Source organism: Balearica regulorum, chromosome 5 (assembly GCF_011004875.1).
Source record: "Balearica regulorum gibbericeps isolate bBalReg1 chromosome 5, bBalReg1.pri, whole genome shotgun sequence".
In the NCBI taxonomy this organism is placed as follows: Eukaryota; Metazoa; Chordata; class Aves; order Gruiformes; family Gruidae; genus Balearica; species Balearica regulorum.
The window spans coordinates 62,623,343-62,646,507 of NC_046188.1; the positions used below are offsets into that span (position 1 = coordinate 62,623,343).

General features: G+C 37.0%; 2 long non-coding RNA genes across 2 annotated transcripts in view; both read left to right on the forward strand.

Annotated features, from left to right (window-relative positions):
* Positions 1–23,165, forward strand: part of LOC142602116 (uncharacterized) — an 86,538-nt gene that overhangs the window by 30,175 nt on the left and 33,198 nt on the right. The gene's annotated exons all lie outside the window — the stretch shown is intronic.
* On the forward strand, positions 13,014–18,181 carry LOC142602114 (uncharacterized). Its single transcript, XR_012835815.1, has 3 exons — positions 13,014–15,698; positions 17,056–17,140; positions 18,045–18,181. It is a non-coding gene; the product is annotated as an uncharacterized LOC142602114 (long non-coding RNA).

Genomic DNA, 23,165 nt, shown 5'->3' on the forward strand with positions numbered 1-23,165 from the left:
CCTCCAGGTTTTTGTTCCTTGCAACGGTGATTGAAGAAGCACTTCTCTGCCTTTTCTCAGCCTTGCCCCCCCTTTTGTTTATCTGAGCAATGTTTAAGTCTGAGTGATTTGTTAGAGAGGCAAGTCCCGGCTGATCTCATTTTGTGTATGTGATGTAAACCTCAAGCAGAAAATAATTAGGAAAATGTAATCCCATTGACTTTACACCCCACTTGTGTACACCGCTACATCTCTGCCTGGTGCCTTGGAAAAGGAAAAGTCTAGTAGCAGCGCCATACTTACTATTCAAAGTCACTGCCTATCATGCATATATTGTTAAGAAAATCTTTGTTGGAAGCTTGCGTACACAGTACGAAATTATTTCTCCCTGTAGGTCTAGGCTGTGGTGGTATTCTTTTGATTTCACTTTATTTTATTGCATCCTGTTGTGTTCTCTGGTTCTTGAAAAATCTTTTGAATACCTCTGCAATCTTCCTATAAACTGATATCAAGCAAATACTGATCTAATGAATTGTTTGGTGTATGTGGGCTACCTAAAACCTACGACATTGTCTATTGTGGATTAAAAGCCCTTATAATTAATTATGCAATTAAGCCCTCTATTTATTACATATTTGCAGGTGGGTAGGTCTTTAATCAAGTCTTGAGTGTGATGGGTAATATCTCTTGTTGGAGACCAGTCATAATGCCACTTACATCATTGGCAAAACTCCCACAGACTGTAGTGGGAGCAAGACTGGCCCTTAATGCTGCAGGGAATCCCGCTGGCTGTGGTTCAGAAAGTCTTCTGAGAAGGTTTTGTAATATCTAATCAGAGTTTGACTATTCCTCATTGAGTGCTTGCAATGGGAAAATTGTAACCATACAAAAGTCACTGCTCTATGACAGCAAGCAATAATAAAGACGATGAGCTACATAAGAGGGTTCTGCTGTGTGTCAGGAAAAGATTGCATTTGTCTTTCCTGGCTGAGGAAAAACTAGGCAAAATGGCTTCTGAAGTCGGTGGGAATTTTGACAAAAACAAGGCCTGTGGGATTTGGCTCTAATAATCTGTGGTTTACAGAGTAAACAAGGGAAAAATATTTTCTGGATGATAGTTTATGCTTTTACAGCTCTCGTTCTTTCTTCTGAATTGATTTCCCCCTCCCCCCTCCTTGGATCAGCCTTGGTTGGAAGAAGCGTATCAGTGTTTAACTTTAGACATGAATATTAGGTAGGCTTTATCCAGAGGAAAAAATAGTTTTGCTTCCATGACTTTACTGTGTCTTGCCATGGGTATGTGTTCAGTTTTAGACCATGCTGACATTAATAATATGAATGTTTCAGTTACTATGGCAAAGGGTCAGAATTAGTTGGGTTTTTATTAGTGCTCTGCCAAGGAGTATTTTGAATTCTAGAAAAGACATTACTGTTCCATGGTTCTCTTCGTATTTTGAACTGACCCAATTTACTGTAGAGGAGACTATTTCTTTCTGAGAAATTCTTGTTTACCAATGTGTAATAAGTGATCTAGTCATTTTTCTGGCTTGCTGAAATTGAGAGACCTCAGGATTATGCAGCCTGTATTTGAATTTACAGACTTTTTACCACAATCTATTTGTTGTTTTATACCAGGGCTAACTTTACTTTCTAATTTGAGTAGCTATCCAATTACTTAAGAGACAATTGCATGTTGTTCTTGGAAGTGTTGTTGGGTGGGGTTTTTTTTAACTTCCTGGAAGCTCATTTTGTGCTTAACCTGAGTTACTTGTAGAATAAGATAGTGGTCTCAGTGCATTCTTTAGGGTAGAGATAAAATAGTTAAAATTATATAAAATCTCACAAACTAGAAGGGGGGGGACTCAAGGGAGATGCTTGCTGTGCTTAGCACAATGTTGCTTAAAATAATGTCTTTTGAAATTAATTTTGTGTATTTTAGGAGCAAGAAGACTAACAGAGAAGTATGTAGTGGGGGTCATGTTAAATGAATATGTTTGCCTGAAGTATTCTATGTTATTCTACTAGTGGTGCTAAACTCCAGTATTCTTAAATGAACAGAGCTTCCATCAGTGTTTGAGACCTCTGACAGAAAACCGTACCAACTACACATGTTAAATTTTGCTCTCAAACAGTATCAGTGGGGTGCTGTTAATTTGGATGGAATTGTAGAGGTAGAAGCAAGAGGCCACTGAAAGTAAGCAGATGTACAGTAGTTCAGCTTATGACATAGGAACAGTGCTTGTGATTTTTAGTGAGCTGTTCCTCAGGCCTACTTATTTCTAGATGCTTATGTGTTTGCATTCCCCCCTTCTCCCTGCCCTATGCATCTCATGTATATTTACCTTAGGGAAGGCAAATAGCCTCTACTGATTACTGAGCAGAGGCTTTCCTAGGAGTCTCCCAGTGTTTCTTACTGAAAACCTGTAGTAATTATACAGGGTCATATCTGAAAACGTATAGCACCCAAACACTGCAACAGCAAATACAATAGAATAAGATGTTGGCAAACATTTGTAGATGTTGCATCATTTCTTATTTTGAAGCTTTACCTGGACACAGTTGGTTTGGGATGGAAAGCTAATGTATTTATTTGCTACAGTTAACTATCTCTTTTTGCCCTACTTGAAACACTATTGATTCATTTATCTAATTACCAGTAAATGTGAGAGAAATTGAGAAACTCTTGAGCCTGGAAGTAGCCTAGACATGTCTTGTAAAATATATTAAGAATGATGATTTTTGCATTAATGTGAATAGTCTCTAATAACATGATGTATGTTTAAAGAGGGCTTTGGCTTTATAATTCCAAGTGAAGTACACTTAGCTCTTTAATAGCACTTTTGAGTTGCATGCTTTTAATGTTGACAGCTATATTTAGTACATTTGATATTCCACAGGGTGTTCTTGGAAGAAATGAACATTTCTGATGGAACAAACCCATTTTCCATGTTCAATTAGCAACTATACTGCTCAGTGGAGGTTAGAACAGACAGGTTCTTAGATGTTATTGTGAATGTGTCTATCAGTGCTTAGGGACAACAGATCATTCTATTTAACTTTGAACTATCTGACTTTTACTAGTAGGTGTCCTTTAATACTAATAGGACATTCCATTTTGGCTTTGTATATTTCAAAAAAGATAAAGATTTTCAGTCTAACTTGGAATTTATTTCACTAGATTAATGTAGGTACCAGATCTTTAATTGTTCTAGCAGATAAGTTACTATGTGGTTTAAGTCTATTTAGGTAATTCACATTTTAGTGTAGGTATTATTTTTGAAAGGCATGCAGCTAATCAGATAAACAAGGACTTACGAAAAACACATGTTGGCCATTGGTAGGCTCATCTTTGGAAATCTCTTGTGCTCTTAATTGTCCTTAATTCACAGCACTGTTTCCACTAAATACACTTAAACCCAACAAAATTAGTAATTCATACCTATTTGGATTTGCATGTCTGTAGCGGCATTTATCAGAATTCTAAATTTAATTTTTTTGTGTGTGGCATTGTTCATTCTTGGAGAATCAGTTTCTGATTTTGGACCACTTTGGTTTGTCAGAAGCATGCAAGGTTGGCCGATGCAAGAATTTGATACCTTGAGGATTACTTTGTCCTCTGAAGCAAGGATACAGTTCCTGTGGGCTGCTGCAAGTTCATCGTTTTGCCTGGCAGCTTGTAGTGCAGCCCTCCTCTCGGATCCTCTGCAGATTGCCAAGCTGTGCTCTGCAGCTCTCAGCCTCCCAAAGCACAGCTTCAAGACTTAGATCACTCTGCTCCTTTGCCTTTCCACTAGTCCAATGTCTCTATGAAGGCATTGCATCCTAAATTTACCACTTTTATGTCTGCACCAAACAGATTTTAAATAAACCTCTACTCTGTTTTACTTCAGCTAGGCTGAAGGTAATGATTTTATCATCTATAGTTAAAAGTTAACATACAAAAATAAGATTCAGAGAATTTTAAATTATGTTTGACTGTTTCCAGTAAATGTCACTTAGTCTTCAGTCTTTTAGTATGATGTACAGCTTGGGAAGGAGAGGAGCAATGAGGTTTGATCCAGTTTTCATGTAGCCACCCTGTATTCTGTAAGCAAAGAGAGTAGTTTGAGAAGCCTTTTGCTGCCTGTCCTTGGTGTGTTAAATTTGGCTTCTGTACAATGCAAATGCAATCCTAATTACTTGTGATTGCCTCATGTTTATTATCTTCTAGCCAAGTGGAGATGGTAGTAGCATCTATGAGGAATGATATCTAAGAGTGTGTTGGCAGCGTGAATCAAAAGTAGTACTCCATAGCTCAGTCTTTAACTGTGGACTACCAACTGTGTGTATGCACCTTCAGTCAATAAAACTGTGTAGTAGCTCTGAAGTGTTCAGCACATTTTCCTTAGCCTTCCCTTGAATCAGCTTCACCTGTCTGACCCAAGCTACTTGTGCAAGCTTTAAGGTGTGCTAGTAATGGCTTTCTATGTGGCAAAGCTTATGTAGAGCTATAAGTCATCTTTACTTTCCTGGTGCTTGATCATGTTGAGTCTAGGTTATTAGTCTGAGTGAGAATTTGGTTGTTCTCATATTTTCATGACTTAAGGGAGCGGTATTTGGTCACATTTCAGATAATGCAGGGTCATTTCATTAACCACATCCTTGAAGGAGCAAAGGATGCATCCTTTTCTGAAGAAGATACTGACTTGGGACAGGCATCAGTTTTGTGATTCTGGTGTCAGGTTCACCATTCTCAAGTTCTGGGATCTTGTCAGTCTCTGCAGTTTCAGTAATAAAGTATGTATTGTGCTTTCAAGATGCACATAGGCTGTTGATGTTGTATAGCGTGGGGTACAGAGTGAAAAGATCACAACCAACACTTATATAGTGTTTGTACAAATTGTTGAGGCCATCTCAGCAGATGGTTCTCTTCTCAGTGTTGGGTTCTGTTCCAGGCAGTCACCATTAAGTTACTACTATCATGAGTGGCTGGGGAGCTCTTTTTTGATTTCTAGTATTTGAATATATATATATTCAATATATAGAATGTACACAGCATTGTCATCCTCAGCTTGATGGGTAATTTTATTTGCTCTATATTCTCACACACATTTTGTGAGAATATACATAGCATATATACATATGTGTATATGTATGTACATACATACATGGTGTGTGCATGTGTATATGTGTGTATAAACATATATGTGTACATGCAGAGAAAATTCATCTTCTGTGTGGTTTGGATGAAAGCAGAGCTCATATTGAGGAATCTTAGTCTCAAACCAGCTTCAGGACTGAAGATGTAGAAAGAATGATAGTAAGCAACAGATTGGGGAAGAACAGTTTCCCCCTAGATTTTTTTTTATTGGACATTTTGCAGTTGATATTGGAGGAAAAATTACTTTTGAAAGAATGTTCACGCTGCCATAGCTGATACTGGTTTTATCTGTTCTGTAACCTTTTGTGCCCAAACTCCTTAATTTTACTGTAACTTGTTCAGTGTCTCATACAGACTGAGGAGACTATCTTAAAAAAAGACCAAGTCTTACACAGACTGATAGAGACAGTGGGTTTTGGATTCTTTTTAAAATCGCCTTTTCACTTCCTGTTTTTGGGCTTTGTATTCATTTATATTGCACATTGACTGAATAAATACTTCCTACCTAGTGCAGGGCTCTTCTGCCTCTTACAGCATCTGACAGTGTATATATTGAAGATGTTGAAGTCAATAGGCCAAACTATTATTGTCCTACTTCTAGAATGAGGTCTTGAGAGAAAAAGGAATTTGTACTAATTTCCTTTATTTAATGAGGCATTACCTTCAGGGAAAAGTCCATCTGCCACAATTTGTGTCTGACTTTCATATATCATTCAATTTAAGAAAATGGAAAATGTCACAGTAGTTTTTTGAGATGTAGCAATTCAGATATGCAGGCCCTTTTCCGTAACCACAGTCTATGTGTTGCCCAACTTTTTTGGAAAAATATAAATGCTGTAAAGAGAATAATTCAAACCAGATTTGCATGTTAATCTGTTTTTAAATGAGTTTTCTCATGTCATAGATCTATGCATAATTCTCTAGAGGTTTCAAGCAAGACTGAACTGGGTCAGATTGGCTTGTATATTTTCTCTAAATAAGATGGAAATAAAATCTAGTAGTGGATTGGTTATATTAATCATATGATGGCTGAATTGGAGCCATTATTGGGCTCTTGAAGGCCTGTAAAGTAATTAATAGATTTCCATTGGATCAGCCACACCAGTGTACCCACTCAAAGACATTTATGTACGGTATTTAAGTCCTTTGCAGCATTTCTTCTGTTATGAAAAATTTGTAGTATTCATATTCATGTACTTGGAGAAAAGCAGGAAAGGTGCATCTTTAAAATAATTTTAATTTAAAAGTATGCAATCGAGGACCTGGAATATCTTTATACCTAAACTTTATTTTTCTTCACACTGCTTAAAATAACATATCTAAATGCACACATTTTATGTTTTAACTATATTTTAAAATGTTATATGTAAAATGTTTTACTTGATTGGTGATCCTTATCCTTGAACTCTTGGCTGCTACTTCGAAGAATGTAGCACACATCATGGTTCATGTGTGGTTACTGCTTTTTTAAAAGGTGAATTGAATGCTTTTCCTACTGAGAGGGCTGATGTGCAGGCGTGTTAGCTAGTCCCCACTCTGGCACCATCCTGAACGCTCTGGAGAAACCCTCCTCCTCTTTACTGTTTCTCACCGCTCTAATTCTAATGTATCAACTCAGTGGAGCTCAAGGTCTGTGCCTCTATCAGTTGCTAAGATAAATGTTTAACAACATATATTTCTATCTAACTTAAAGCATTGGATATTTGGGAGGATTGCTCCCAAGTTCCTGAAATTGTGCATGCAGAGAAGTTTCTAAGCCGTAATATTAAACAGAAGTGTAAATTATTTAAATATGTCATCATGACAGCTGATCAGCTTCTATCTGTCTTTGAAATTTAATCAAAATGGATTAGATAAAACTGAATTGAAGGTTTACTTATGTGATCATGAGTTAAGTTTCAGGATTGTTAAGACTGTATTTTCCTTGGCAAAAGGAACACTTAGTATAAGAAACTTCACTGCTTTGGTTTTGTGTTTTGAGTCATTGCAGTGTGATTAACACAATGCTCAGTTAAATGCTGCATAGGTACACCTTTCTTTTCTGTTTATGACAGAATAATGGTTAATTATCACCTATCAAAAAGATGAATACTTTTTCATTAAATTAAATAAAACATTTTAAAGATGTACTATTTCAGCTTGTGAATAAAGTTATCAAAACCAATGTGTATTTGCAGCTTTCTGAAACTTTTGTTTTCTTGCTAGATTTCTGTTTTACAAGTCGAACATAATTCTCTCAGGAAGGCAAAAAGCAAAGCTATGGATCTGTTTCCCAGCTGCTATTTCTAGGTTCTTGAGGGCTGCATAACAGTTTTTTTCCTCTAATGGAATGAAAAAGATCAAACTGTGCTAGCATGCAGTGCTACAGTCCAACAGCTTCTATCAGCTCAGTCTTTTTAGCTAGTTTTTATTAAGTAGCTGCATTGCCCTTGCAGCACATGTCTATCAAAACTGCCTACTGCTCTTCAGACACATGCAGTTTTTCTTTTAGTACAGTGATGTGTCCACATGGGTGGACATTAGTGTATATGTAACCTGTAAGAATAAATGATGGATGTAAATAGCTTTAAAATGGTTATGGTAAATATGCTAATTTTTAAATATTGCCTCTTTTAAAATCCCACCTGGAGTCCTAATCTATTTTAAATGGTAAAGAATGAAATGAAAGTTCTGCCCTTGTAGATAGACTTCATTACTTGTGTATTCTGTATTTAAAAAAAAACAACAAAACACAAACCTCCCAAAGAGGAAACCACATGCACTGGAGTTACCATGGAATGCAAGGTACTGATGTACTGATTTAGAATTCAACTCCTCCAAAATTTGGGGGCATTTGGATCTAGACTTGTACATCACCTCCTCTCCCTTCAAATCTTATAAATCACCTTCTCCCCCTCGACTGTGTTGGATTTAGCAAATATAAATAGTTGTTGCCTATCTGAAATATCTCCAGTGGAGGTGAAGAAGCTTTTAAATTCATTGGTCAGAGCCTGGGCTTTAGTTTACATCTATATTGACGACCTTGTTTGTATGACTTTTTTTTTTAACCTGCATCAAACTGAGTGCCCTGTGTTTACCTCCAAGTGTGCACTGCGATTCACAAAAGGTAGATGTGCCAGACAAAAGAATTTCTGCCCCGAAGCACGTTAGCTCTAAAGAGGCATGAGCAGTCGCAGAGAACAATTGCAGCATGGCCAGTAGGCATTGCATCTGGAGCGCTTTGTGGAGCAGATGTGGTTTTCAGGTTTCTTTTCTTTTCTTTGGTTGAGGTTTTCTGTTTTGAGGAGGAAACTGGGACACTGGTTTGCACTATATGCCTATATTCTTTGTAATCAAGAAATTGAATGAAAGATAGCAGTAGGTGAAGGACATGAAGTTAAAAAAAAAATAAATTAAAAAGTCATGAGTAGATTAGGGAAACAAAAAGACTGAGTATGGAAGAGGAAATACAGGGTTGGATCTTTGGTCTTCTTTTTTCTGCTTGTATAGTTGTATTTTGTGCATTGTGTATAAGAGTTAGCCACTTGAGATATGAGAAATAATGGGTGGCAAAATGAACATTGTCTTTCCTCAGCCAGAATGAGAACAGGGATGAACAGTGCTAGAACAAAGGTGATGTGTATGGAGGAGTGAGAAGGAAAGGGGCGCAAAATCTTTTGCATGCGAGTCGATAGATGTGGTAGAGGCATGAACCTAAACCATCTGACAGTGCACGATCTTCGGTTCAGATTGTTCAGACAACAGTATAGGCTGAAGTGTGAGAAGATGGTGGTGTTACTTTTAGTTATTATACAAATCTGTTCCTAAATCTTTTGTATACATTGTAAAGGATTTTCATCAGCATGTGTACCAGTTATGTAGCTGAGACCTGTGATTATTTCTCCATAACCTACTAACAGTGTGATGCCAAAGTTGCCATCTTGCTTTTCTTTAATACAGAATTGTGTTGATGTTATTTAGAACAATGAGACTTTTACAGTGATTTCTGGGACCAATGCACAGAAACACCTGTTATCTGACTAGTTTGTGAAATCAGAGACTGAGGACTGGAATTGATAGCATACTCCCTATGCTTACTTCTTACCAATACAAATTAGATGGAAGGATAATGATCAACATGGGCATGTGAACAGTGTAGTCTGTTATAGCTACTTTGACACTATAATCGATGATTATATGATCAGGTATGTGTGTGTCTCCACGGGGATTAGTAGATATAGTTATTTACATGGGTGATTTCAAAGTAATACTGTGTATCTGTCTTGCACTTCTGTGTTAGGCTACACTTCACTGACAGGATTTGAAGATTGCTAAAGCTGTGAATTGAATCCACAAGCAGACCGAAGTGGTCCATCCATGAAGTGCTGCTTTGGCGGAGGAGGTTCACTCTTTGCTTTTGCTTCTGCTCTGTTGCTTTCAACTAGCACTTGTGTGGCAAACGATGCTGTGATCATTAATAAGCCAGAACAATCTGTGATCCAAGTAACTCTCCTCATTTGTTTTCTAACTTGAATCATTTTAGTGGTGGATTTATACTGTGACTCCACAGACAGCTGTACTGGCAGAGCTAAGAGCTCTGCGCACATGGGAACAAGCACATAGAGAAACTTTCCAGCTTGCTTTGCTGCCATGTCAGTGTACCATGAAATGGCATTCTGATGGTGTGACATTCCTGTTCGAATTTCTGCAGTGGATGCAATGTAAGCAGTTCTTTCCTTTTTTCACTTTTCAGCTTTCTACTCCCATTCTACCTGCCAGGGGTAAGAGTTGCTTTGTGCCTGCTCAGATGTCTGTGGTCACAGTCTAAGCAGGATCAATTAAATTATTTGGTTTAAAAACAACCCAGAAACACAAAACATTTTGCTGTGTGTCTGTGTTGTATTGTTTCATATGATAGATCTTGCTAAGATATGGCCACAAGCTCTTGAATTTTCATAGCCTATGCGTGGATCTTTACTATCTTCATAGCTCATACAGAACACCCCGGGAAGTTTTATTATTATTAAAAAGGTATGTGTGGTATATGGCACTCAATGCAGACAGACTGGCATTTAGGAACGAAAGTTGAGATGAGTGACTTAATTGGCCGCGGAGCCATTCTGGTTTTCATATTTAGCTTTACTTATGTCTTGTGCTACAAGGACCCACATTACAAAACAGAGGACTTCACGTGTCCTGCAAGAGGGTTTATCAACTTCTCTGCTTTCAACTGGCTAGGATTAACATAAAGAAAAACATAGCCTGTTGGGGCTAACTGTTGTAAAATATGCTTTTTTAATTATTGCACAAAATTGTATGCCTACAGAAGGTAATTTTTAATTTTATAAGGTAGAGGGGTATAGCAAAATTTAAACAGAAACAATGTTAATCAAAACATTTATTATACCTTAATATTAAATTGTACAGGAAGTAAAACCTGAGTAGTATGGCAGATTTTTTCATGCATCATCATCCTTTACCAGAATGTGATCATCTACCACGAAACACCAGTGCACACACAATTTCTTTGTATGTGTTTGTGTTCAGAAAGCCAAGCATGCTGAGGTGCCTTAGTGACTCTGCACAGCTCAATTAAAAGTATAGTACAGACACTTTCATCCTCAGAGGTCTCCCTGCCCTGAAACTACTGGGAAGGTCAGGATCTAAGATGAGGTAATATGAGTGATCTTGACCTGTAAATGGATTTTTGACTACTTTTTTTGAGCTACTGAATTGTAAGTCTTAAAATATGGAATGAAAATGAGATTCTCTTGACCTGAACCTCTTCTGAAAAGGTAACCTGTGGTTTGCTTCTTAAGAGAATAATGACCAGGCTTGAAAGATATGAAGCTCTCTTTCCCTTCCATCCCCACCATCTCTCCTTCCTCCTGCCCTGGTTAATGTCTATCATCTCCCTTCTCAAGCTCAAGTTTGCAGTAACTTAGTTCTGTATTTCAGTGCCTTTGTCTGTCATGAGGTTTGGGGTAAGGCCACAGTGGTTCTAAGTGAATGAGAGACAATGTTAAAATGGAACAATGCATCAGTGCTGATACCCTTTTTCTTTTTCAGCACAACATCAGAACTTCTGCTACTTGCTACACAGGACACGATGAAGAGTGAGGTTACATCATTTTCTGAGGTCAACAGAAAATCTGAGGGAAGTTACTATATACTCTGCATCAGTCACTTCAGGCTAAAGATATACCCTTCTGTGGTCTTGCTGAGAGAAGCTAGCTGTGCAAGCTATGTGCAAATTATCAGTTGTCGGGGAAATGACTAGTGCATTTGCACAGAGTAATGAAGTCAAATTCTTGCTGTGTACCAACAACACATATTCTATTTCTCCATGTGCACTGACACTGGTGGTAATAGCAGAGAAGTTTGTTCAGACCTCATGTCAAAAGTAGAATTAGGTTTTGATTTTGACTGATTGCAGTTCTGAAAAGTAAGTAGACAGTTGGAGAAGGTGTAACTCCAACAGCATAACTGAGTAGCTTTGACCTTCCAGATTTAACACAACGTAGAAAGTCACATAATGACAAAAAACTGATGGTAAGCAAAAGCCGTTCATCAAAATTTGTTCATCAAAGTTGTCAGTTTGCTCAGGCCACATATTTAATCTTTCTGTGCAAGTATTATCTAGAAATCACTTTTGATATGTTATGGTTTTTTATTATTGCTCAGTTTTAAGTCCAAAAAGAAAAGGAAACCTTGAAGAGATAATAAACTAACGACTTAATATTTGTCCTCAACTAAACTGCTTTCCACCCAGGGTACTCTGGGTTTCTTGAGATTTATTTTACCTCATGTAAGTGTAAAATACTTAATTTTTTTTTTTTAGAACTTTTCTCTGTAGGGCTGAAAGAAGACCTTTTAAAGAAAAGTAATGCACTGTGACGCAATAACAAGTTGCTGTTACAGTTCCGTTGGCATTGCTGATGGCATTGAATCCCAAAGACAGAGAAGGACAAAAATATAGAGGTTTTTTTTTGTAAAAACACAGAAAAACAATGTTTGTGATAGGAAAAATCTGTTGGACAGATTAAAATTGGTAAGAGGCTCTTAGATTCATAAGAGAGTAAATAAAATGGAAAATAAGCTAATAACTATTCTTTGACTACAGGAATTCAGGTAGGTAGCGCTCACTGTACTTTATTTGGCTATATCTGTGGAATGACTCATTTGTCCAGAAGTTTAAAATGAATGATTAGAAAATTGAGCTCTTTATGATTTTTCTTGAATTAATTACATTGCCGCCTACTCAGTTTTTAGGCTAATCTTTCCAAAGGGCTTGTTATTTTGAGCATCCCATCAATGGAAGCTATTTGTTTCACAGCACAGGGAAACACTGTGGGTTTTCTATATATCATTACCCAGGGAACTGTAATACACTATACGTTGCTAAAGGAGGTTGGAGTAGAGACGTGAACATTGATAATTCTGAAGAAATCCATTATCTTTATCTGGGACTAGTTGAAAGAAAGGGCTAGATTTGTATAGAAACCTTTAAATAAAAATTAAAAGTGCTCATCAATACTGAAAAGATGTTCATTCTATTTCTGACCTAGTACCTGTAAGGGACATACAATTCTTTTAATCATGGGACTAAAATCCCTGATCATCCTCCCTGGTATTCTCTCAAGTCTAATCCTGTTATTTTTCTAAAGATACCACCTCACATGATCTCCTCCTTTTTATTTTTTGTGTCTCTTTTTCAGTAGCCCTGTAAGTAATGATGTGATATTCTAGATATCTGTTTTATTTTGAGTCGAGACTGGGGGAGTACACTCATAAAAAGATGGCTTTACAGCCTTGTCAGAAATATTGCAGCTGAATGGACATACTGCGTGGTCCATGCTAACTAGAACTGTTTAAACACCATATAGGGTATGCACTGTAGATGCCAAGGGTCAGTGTTAGGTAAGGTGTGCTACAAAATTATCATATATTCTGTGTATAACTGTAATGGTGGTTAGTCTGGAAAAGAGAATTATGCTTGTCTGCATTTTTGCTTTAGGCCTAGCTTTTCTGTTTCTCTCCTAAGGCAGCAGACTGTTTTATTTTTTGCCTGTTTGAAGATGGGGGGGGAAGTTACATTTTTAGGAAAAGAGCCAAATTATCATACAGGGCATATGCTGTCTTTGGGGTCATCTTAATGTCACCTTTATGACTTTATTTCTTCAGGACAGCCAATGTGAATACGCTTTTGGCCTAATATGTACATTAATGGGTTCCCCATCATGATCAGTGCACATTTCTCAATTTTTATTACTCATATCACGTGCCATCTTCAGGATCACAGCATACCCAGCCTCTCTTGTCTTTTTTTTGGTCTTTTTTTAATTATTTCAGTTGAAAAAGCCCCAGATGTCAGAAGATTTTATTTTTTTTTTTAAAGTTACTTCAGTGTTGGTCAAATACAAAGCTTTGGCTTTGTCAGATGTAAACAAGGCACGAAGACTTCACTGGCTCAGGGGAGTGTCAGGCTGGAGCCCAAAGGCAGCAATTTTTTTTTTTATACATGTGCATGGCCAGACTATGATAAGAGTGGAGGCCTAAGACTGGGCGAGGATGTGTGGCCAGCCTTGCAGGTACCTTGCAGCCTTCTGTGTTTGCATGGAAGGTAGGAAAATGCTTCTGCTCTGAGGGGGGCTGGTGCATAAATTCCTGGCTGGGGAAGAGAAGCAAGGGGTGCTCCTTCTTATGGATGGGTGGCAAAGGAGGAGCATAAGGAGTGGAGGTAAGCACTGGGATCCTTACACTATTGGTGAGTGAAATGTGTTCCCAGAAAATCAGGCTTCATTTTCTTCCTTTTTGCCAGAGGGATTAGCTTGTCTCACTTCTACCGTTCTTTGCCACCGCTGTAATTTTTTAAGCTGTAGCAACCTTTGTTGGACCCTCCTACTACAAATAGTTTTGACTGAGTATGTACAAAAATGTTGGTGAGGGCGGAGAGGAGAACAAGAGTGAGCATGATGTAGAAAGTTAATGGTTAGTGTCAGTACCTTTGAAGGTCTACCAGCTAAACTCTTAGGACTGTTTTGTGTCTTATCCAATGACTGTTTCAAATACACAGGAGGGTGCTTACGTCCCTTGCACTCTTGGAGTAGGCCCTTGCATCCAGATCCAAAGTGGTTTAGGAAGGAGCAGAGGCTCTGTGTTGCCTTGCTTTGATAAGATCAGAGTAATTGAGAACATCCTTGGGAAAACTATACAGGCACCAGGGAGCTGTAGATGCCTCAGGGTTGGGTGGCAATTGCAATGGAATTTTTGAGATAGCAATTTTGGGCTTAGCTGCAATTCTGTCTAAATGTCTTACTGGAGCTGATCCTGAATTCTGTAGTATGTTGTCAGTTTTAACATGTTTTTTTAATTAGATTTAAATTAGATATCAATAATTCACCTTTCCAGTTAGAGCCCTTTCTTAAAAATGGAGATTCCTAACCTTTCATACTGACTGTAGCTTGCTTCTAAAGTGGAAAGATGTATATGAAGTTCCAATCATTTTGACATGTGTAAGGGGTTAAGTCATTCTTGAACAGTTTATCGCTCATCAATTGTAATTAAATATGTTTATATTAAATTATGTGCTGTAATTAATGTAAAATCTTTTAGCCTGTGCTGTTATTAGAACCAGATGCTGAAGTATCAACAATATTTCAACATGACTGTGCTGCCTTGCCAGCTGTCTAACTGTAATTACTTTAATCTCAGCTTGTTATCTAATTATCACCTTTGTAAAGGGAAAAGTAGTCTCTAATGCGTACTGATTGTTTCAGATGATGATGAAGAGCGTGAAACAGCTGTCAGATATCTTAGCCCTGCTTATCTGGATTAGAAAACTTATTGGGAGGCCTACTTTGCTTCAAACCTTTCTGACAGAAAATGGGACAGTGGGAAAGAGGAGATTTTTTTTCACCTTGTTTACCCTAGAAATGTGATTCCAGTAATCAGTGGAGACAATAGAAATGGATGAAACACAGTAAACAATTACTGTTCCCAGAAAAAAATAGCAAGACAGTAACATTGCACAAAGCATGATTCATGTATGAATTTTGTAGTGGACTGTATATTTGTCTCTAAAACTTGTGTTTTCATGGCAGTTCTGGTGAATTACTCTTAATTTAGTTATGTGGTTTGTGCTGAAATGTGGTGGCAAAGTTTGATATACAGTTAATGAGTTTTATATAACACATCTATATAGATAACCTCTTCTCAGAGAATCTTGAGTGTTTTAAGCACTGAACAAATTACACTAAGAATTGTGTGATTATTTGCAGTTCTCTTTGGAGACCTAACGTTGGAGTCATTTCACAGAGTGCTCTAATATAGTGTAGCTTTTAAGGGCAAGACATGAACTCTGCATCTAAATAAAACTCAGCAAAAAAAAAGTGGGATGCTAAAGTAAAAATTTTAGTGCATTATTTAATTAGTAAAATTTAAGGATTATTTTTGCCTAAAATTCTGATTTATTTTTTTTTTCTTTATATGTCCTCCACCTCCAAACACTGCTGACAGTGATGCTAGTTCAAGACTTTTCCTGGAACAGTCTGGATTCTTTTTAACTGAAGTATTTTATTTGGTGGCAGTAATATAATGGGTAAGAAATAAAGCAATTTTATAATCATGTCTTCATAGCAGTTGTAGCTTTTAAAAATGGAGCTTTAGCAAGGCTTCCTGTGATTGAAGTATATCATTGTTAATGCTGGCATGGTTTGAATGTTGCTGAAATATGTGAAAGTAGATGTGTCTTCTCTTTCCCTGACACTCTCTATACCATAGCAATTTGTCACTCTATTAACTGTGCTAAGAATAAAGATTTTTTTTTTAAGGGGAGGGGAAATATTTTTTGTGTGCTCTTTCTCAGTTTGATATCAGGACAAAACTTACTAGTTATAAAAAAAAAAAAAAAAAAAAGATAACTTTCTGCTATTGATTGAAAATGCTTTGTGTGTCTTTTCAGGGGCAGCCTCCAATGAAGCAGTGAAACATCATTTGGGAACTGCTGAGTACTGTCAGCTTTTATGAAGGCTTAATGATATGAGGACCATTTTTTTGAATTTGCGTACAGGGGCTGTAGCTAGATTTAAGATGTGCTTTATTGGCCAAATGTTTAAAAGGCTGGTTTTTCCCTCTTCCACCTCAGGTTGTCCTTATAGCTCTAGCCTGGCTTGTACATAAAACATGGTTCAGTCCAGCAGAAGGCTTCAGTGCTTTTCTTTCAAATTGAACAAAAATGGACTGTAGCGTGGGGTGCTCTTTACTTGCCTCTTATTTTCCTAGCAAAATAACTGATCTTCAGGTCACCACAGAGTTGCATGATTTCTCTTAAAAGTGAGACAAACCCTTAAAGTAGAAATATGTCTATATCACTTCACCTGAGGACGTCAGAGTACATTGTAAAGGAGAGTTAGTCATATTTTACCGGTGAAGACTCATCTGAAGTACAGATTAATACTGAGTTGTGTTGATTTGATGGCAGATGCAGAAACAGAGCAGAAATCAGTACTATCCGTACCTCTTAAATACACTAATAAAATAATAATACATTTGCTTTTGATTTGCCCTTCTAAGCTTTAACGATTTAATGTAAAGTAGATTTATTGTAGGAAATACTCTTAATCCTTAGATATATTTTGGTCAATCAGTTAATGTAAGATTATCTGCAAGCGTTGCAAGGACTTAATTTGTTTGTCTATCCTTTGACCAGGAATGACATTTTGGCAAATCTCAAGGTAGCCATCTGATGAAGACACTGTAATATATAAATTATTTTAAAACTACTTTTGATTGACACTGTCTTCTCTCTGAAAATGTATTTAAAATTCATTTTGTGGTATGCAAAAAGTAGAAAACGGCCCCTTGACGTCTTTAGTATAAACCCTTTACTTCTTATATGGGAACTCTAGAACTCTATATTGTCCCATTAAACTATAATGGCTTCTTCATTTTATCAGGTCAATGAACCATGAACTCAAGAGTCTCCTAAATAGGCCCTGACAAGACTGCTGCTTCTGTAAAAGAGCCATTACCATGTTTCAGGTTAGTGACTTGCTAACAACAAATTCCCAAGGAAGTGGCCTGACATGGCTTCAAGTGCAAAGTTTCGTGAAAAAAAAAACCACCAAAAAACCAAATGACCATTACTGAATAATGATAAGGTGAGAGACTGAGTGAAATAAAGATTGAGGTGGGCTCTTCTTATGCTGGATTTATCCATACACACACCCCCTGCAAATTGGTTTGAAATAAGGGTGTACACAGAATCCTAATCCTCACTATTTTTTTAAATGTGGCTGTTCTTTAAAGAAAAGGCCTTTAGTAGCTATAATATGTAGCAGTTTACTGGGTTTTGATTTTTAAAAACAATGATGTATCTCCCTGTAAAAAGGTGCTAGTTGCAGAACAATTTCTTGAAAAAATTACCTCTGTATGAAGTCTATTTTTTGAAGTGTCGAATTATAAATGCTATAGATGATCTATTTTCCTCTGTGCTCAAGTGTAAATGTTGAGGTTTCTTTTTCAGAAAACAAGTGTACATACTCACATTAAATTATGCTTCATTAGGCTGAAATAGGTTAATAGCTTGCTAAATATATATATACACACTATATATATTTATTAAATATATATATATATTTATTTGACACTATGTATTGATTATTTGTGTGTAACTATAGAGCCATAGGTGAAATTGTGATGCTTTTGAAGTTAGTAGAAACTCTGACTACATTGTTTACAGGATTTCATTGTGTCTGGAAAAGAAAGACCATGAGGGATGTCTTCAGTCCCGCACTTGAGCTGTCTTTGTTAGCCTGGGACAAAGTCTGAAAGCTCATATTACTTATTTGCTGTCTTTAAATCAAATATTGGAACACTAGAAATAAATTACATGACAGAGCAAAGTGTTTTCCTCAGTTTGTAAGCCCTTTTTTACTTCTCTTAGCCCTTAGGATTAAAGGCTAAGCTGTTGAAGATGTTTACTAATCACAGGGAAATCATTTCAAAGGTCTGTGGATGAAGGCTTCTGGTATTTAAGGATATCATCCTTTGTAAAGGCAAGGATCAACAGAGGAATGTGCAACCGCAGGGATGATACTGCAGGTATGATGAGGAGGGTTAGGTTACAGTAGCCAGATTCAGTTCACACTTAGCTAAAGGAAAAAGGCTCTTGCTGCTTTCAGAGAGCTGGATTGGTCTGAGCCAGGATGGTATTATACAGATGTGGGAAAGGAATATGTCAGCTTCCAGAGAACAGAGACAGAAAGGTAGGTGCTGGTGTCTAAGTGTCAGTGAAGAAATGGAGGGCCTTGTCTGTTAAACAACCAGGTAGTCTGGTCTGCTTGACAGCTACAGGTTACAGCAAAAGGTAAAGAAAATTGGTTTTTCAGTTCATAAATACAACATAGCATTGATTCAGTTTGCCAGTGGTACAGAAGCTGCTTTTTTCAACTTTTACTTATGTTTCTAGAAAACTGTGGCGGGGATGAGTTTTTCATTTCAGTACTTTTATGTGTAGGTGTTGATCAAGCAAATGTTGTATATGTTTGATGTTGCCTTGTAAGACATAATCTAAAATCAAGAATTTAGTTGCATGTTTTGCATGGCAGATTAACAATAGTGCTGCATTTCCAACTAGTGAATGATGGCCTGGATTATTTTTCTGTAATTCAAATAAAATATTACAGTTACCTTTAATAATGGGATTTTGGGTAGAAGAACCTCATTCAATATTGCTGCCAGTAGCACATAGATCTGCACAAGTGGTGAAGAGCCGGTGCAGCAGGGCTTGGAAGTAAGGCTGTCAGCTTAATACATTGTGTGAAAATTGGGGCCGAAGGTCACCAATCTCCTGGTACACAAATCTCCCTCTGAGAATCTCATTTCATTCAGACTATCAGTTAGATTAGAAATACCCTAATTATCCCACTGAAATTAAATTACTTTATGTAAGGGTGATATAATGAACAACCATAAAGAAGCTATACAACCAATCATCCTATTAGTCACAGCAAGACTAGACTATACACTAAATGGCTCTGGTTTGATTATTGCGGGCTGGTCTATGCCATATAAACTGGGGGGGAAGGGAAGGACCTAAGAGAAGATTAGTTCTGATTTCTTTTTCTATCTTTCCGGAAGAAAAATTACATTTTAACTCACAGTGCATGCCTTCTTGGTGAAAAAGGTGTATGGTTGACTCGTAGTAGGCTTCATGAATGATGAGGAGATGATCAGGATCATTCTTTGGGTATAATGAATTATGTGGCTGCAGAGAGAAGGAAGAGAGCCGTAGTAATGCAGGTAGACTGCTTCAGCACCTCAGCTAGCTAATTTTGTCATGGGGTCATTCTTTTTTAGATGCACTTGTAGTTATGTGCAGTTGTCACTACTGGGGGAAGGTGAGGGGTTAGTGGATTTTGAACTTGAAAGTAGAATGCTTCAATGGCTGGAGAAGGTCAACTGTGAAGTGTAAGCTGAAAAGACTCTTAACTTTTATTTAGTCCAGGACTGAAAAAAAACATTCTATTTTAACGGGTATTGCAATGTCCTGGCAGACCCAGTGGGTGCACTGACCAGTCCATCATGGGTGTGTGTTTCTGTCAGAAAAGCCTTTACTGCGATGAGTTGTGATTTTCACTTAAGGTGAAAATTTCCATGGAGAGATTAAAAGGTACAGAGAGAGCAAACCGGCTGCTTGTCTCCACTGGCTGACTTTCTCAGTAAGAATTTAAGAATTGTTTACTGAGTAACCATTTTGAAGAACCCAGAGGTGCTACTGTATAAGGACAGCCAACTATTTTGAAAGGGCAGAAGATCTTCAGAGACCTGCTTAATCTGGATTTGCCTATTTTAATTGTTATACTTCAGGGACTTTATTTAACATGAAAGGATAATTAATCATTTATCACTTAAAATCCTGAAGATCTTAATGAAATGGCTACTGTGAGCTGCTAACATCCTAAAACTGGCTGGATATATTAAAAGGGGGGGTATTTATAGCTGGAATTAATTCAGATGTAAATGTCAAATGACTATTTTAAAACATGGACATGAAAGAAACATAGGTATAGAGAAGTATCGTAGGAAATGGAAGAAAAGTAGGGATGTTTTCCCAGTTTGATCTTCTTGCAGTCTGTCTTTATTGGGCTTATTTTATGCTGTGCTACAGGGCAGTGCTGCTTTGCTGAAGTTCGATCCTGCACAGATGCAGACTGGGTGTTGAAAGCGTTATGCATTTTTCTAAATTGGGCTTCAAGTTATGTTTTCATAAAATCTTTATAGTCCAGAATCTGATGTTCTGTAAAGGAAGATGCTAACTTTACTTTCTATTTTCTTCTTCTGTTAGTAGTCTTATGTCATCAGTCAATAGTGTAAAATGTGTCATGAGACACTGCTGGCCTGTGTAGCATTTCCCTGAGTTTTCCATCTTCTCTTCTGGAGTTCACTGTAAAAACTAAACACACATGCTATGTGTTGTTCAGGGTTTACTTTTTAATAGTCTTAAAATAGAATCATGTTTTGGAAAAGCAGCAAACCATCCGAATACTCTAAATATCACACACAACTGTTTCTCTAAAAGAAAAGTATTCTAGAATTTTGTTCAGTTAAATATTTGATTGCTAAATGCCTTATTTGAATGTGAACAGAATGAAGTATGACATATATAATTTCTATTGATCAGAATTGTAAAACATAATTTATGATGAGAAACATCTTGACTGGTAATACGAGTTCTAGTTTTTTAACTCAGTTTCTCATATATGGGTACAGATTACTCACTAAAATAACTTTTCTTCTTTCAGACAATACCTAAGAAATGAAGTATGTTGGTTATGCCATTTTGGGAGAGGTGGGAATGGAGGAAGAACATTGTCAGTGAAAAGAGTCAAAAAATTAAAGTAAATCACTGTTGATACCAGGAAACAGTAATTCAGAACTCAACTTGTGTAGAATCTTTGAGGGAATATTAAGCCTGCTACAACTGACCATATGTGTCCTCTATTCAAATCTGAGGATAGTTAGGGACAATGGCTCTTCACAAAATTTTTTGATGAAACTTTGTTACATTGGAGTTTTCAATTTAAGAAAATTGACTTAGCTGGAACTAATATGCAGTACTTTAATCATGGCGTCTGGAGGAAGCAGAGTTTTCTCAATAGCTTTGAGCAGAAATTCATGCTGGTTTTGTAGATTACTATCCGAACACCTATTGAAAATCTTCCATTTTCGTTATATTCACTTCTGCATATTCTCTAATTTTTGCGTGTGATTAGGAGGGGAGGGGGATGAGAAATTAATACTGAGCCAGCTGGTGAATGGAAATACCTTTAAATGATAGCACTTTTGAAAAAAAAAATAGCACTGACAACAAAGAATGTAAATTTCTTTTTTATTATTATTTATTCTGGAGTTGCACAATCAGCAACCTGTTCTGTGAGAGCATGGAAAGATCCTGTGGAATAAGCTTGATCCTAGGAGTTTAACAGCTGGAGATAACCACCAGGCTTAAGAATACTCAATAAATGTCATTATGATCATTGAAATTGATCCCCTGCTCTGGAGGTAAGTTCAATACTGTGATTTATACTTCGTGTAATTTTCTTTATGCCTGGATCTCCCAGAACTGTTGTGTAAACTGCCATGGACCCTCAGTATGGGCAAGTTTGTATAGTAAGTTGACATACTGTTTAGTGAGAGTGATCAGAGTCCTTTAAAGATCTCAGGCTTTTTTTAAAAAATACATTTTCCTATTTGTGTGAAACTTCCTGTAACAATCTCTTTGATGTAGACACCCTATATGACCCTTCAGAGAAGGGAAGGGGAAAAAAAAGTGCCTGGAACAGTGTGTGCAGTACACCTGTGCACCAATTTGGCAAAGCCAAATCAAGGCAACAGACTACAATAATTAAATGGATGACTGAAAAGCAACAGCTGGTTAGATAGGAGTTTTAGAAAAACAGAAGTATTTAATGGTGCAGCCTAAAAATCTTTCATGAGTGCATGTGTTTATGTAATAAGCTATTTTAGCATCAAAAAAAGGTATGTTCTGTAAGTACTTATCGGAGATGCATTAGTCTAGCAAGTAATTATGTTGATCTCTGGGACTCTTCACAAGAAAAAGTTTGTCTCAAGTTAAAAGTTGTTAGCATTGATTATATCAGAAATTAAATACTGTAAATGGAAAACTCAAAGTTGAATTTTAAAGCTTAGGTTGGACATGCCTCTGGAGTGGGACTGTATTCTTTTGCAGACTGGCACAGTTTAGGGATGCACATCTTTATGCAGAGTTGTGGCTCTTGGCTATAACCTTAAAAGAAGGTAATAGATTGAATAGGTTCTGCCAGGTTGCTTCTTTTAGTGTTTTCACAGTAATAGAAAGAAAATCCAGTAAGGAATGCAGTATAGGCAAACAGACTGGGATGTTGGGCAATGTTCTCAGTTCACACTATAAAACTTATGCCAGACCAAAATTGCACTTAAAAAGAGCCTGTGATGGATATGTGAAAAGTTCTACCTTTCAAAGTGGCACTTTGGCTATCAAATTTGAAGGTTTGATTTGTCTAATGTTGGTGTTTAGGATGGCTTGTGTTGATGCCTTCAGAGTTTCTATAGTATTAAATCATATCAGCTCTCCTGTGCAGATCATTATTGAAAAGAATAGGTTGTATTGAAACAAAATTGTATCAAGGCGTAATTGTTCCTGTGCGTCTGTGACAATGTGTCTTGCTTGCAGTGTAGTGGGAACATGAGTTCCTTTATACTTCAGCATCCAAGCAGAGATTTCAATTTAATTTGTGTGCTAGAGGCTTTTGATTCTGAAGCAAAACAATTACGTTTCTCCATCTGCTTTTCTAGACTTAAGCATTTTATGTAGTTTCTTGCTTTGTGTTCTGGCCATGGTCTATTTCAGAATGGTACCTAAGTTATAGGTTTCTGATTTTTTGGAGAGAAAGTGTTTAACCCACTTTTTGGAGTTGCATTTGCTGCATGAATTCTGATCATAGAGCTTTTTTGGTAGCTGGGTAACATACATACTATTAGGGAGTTCAAGGTGTGTTGAGGT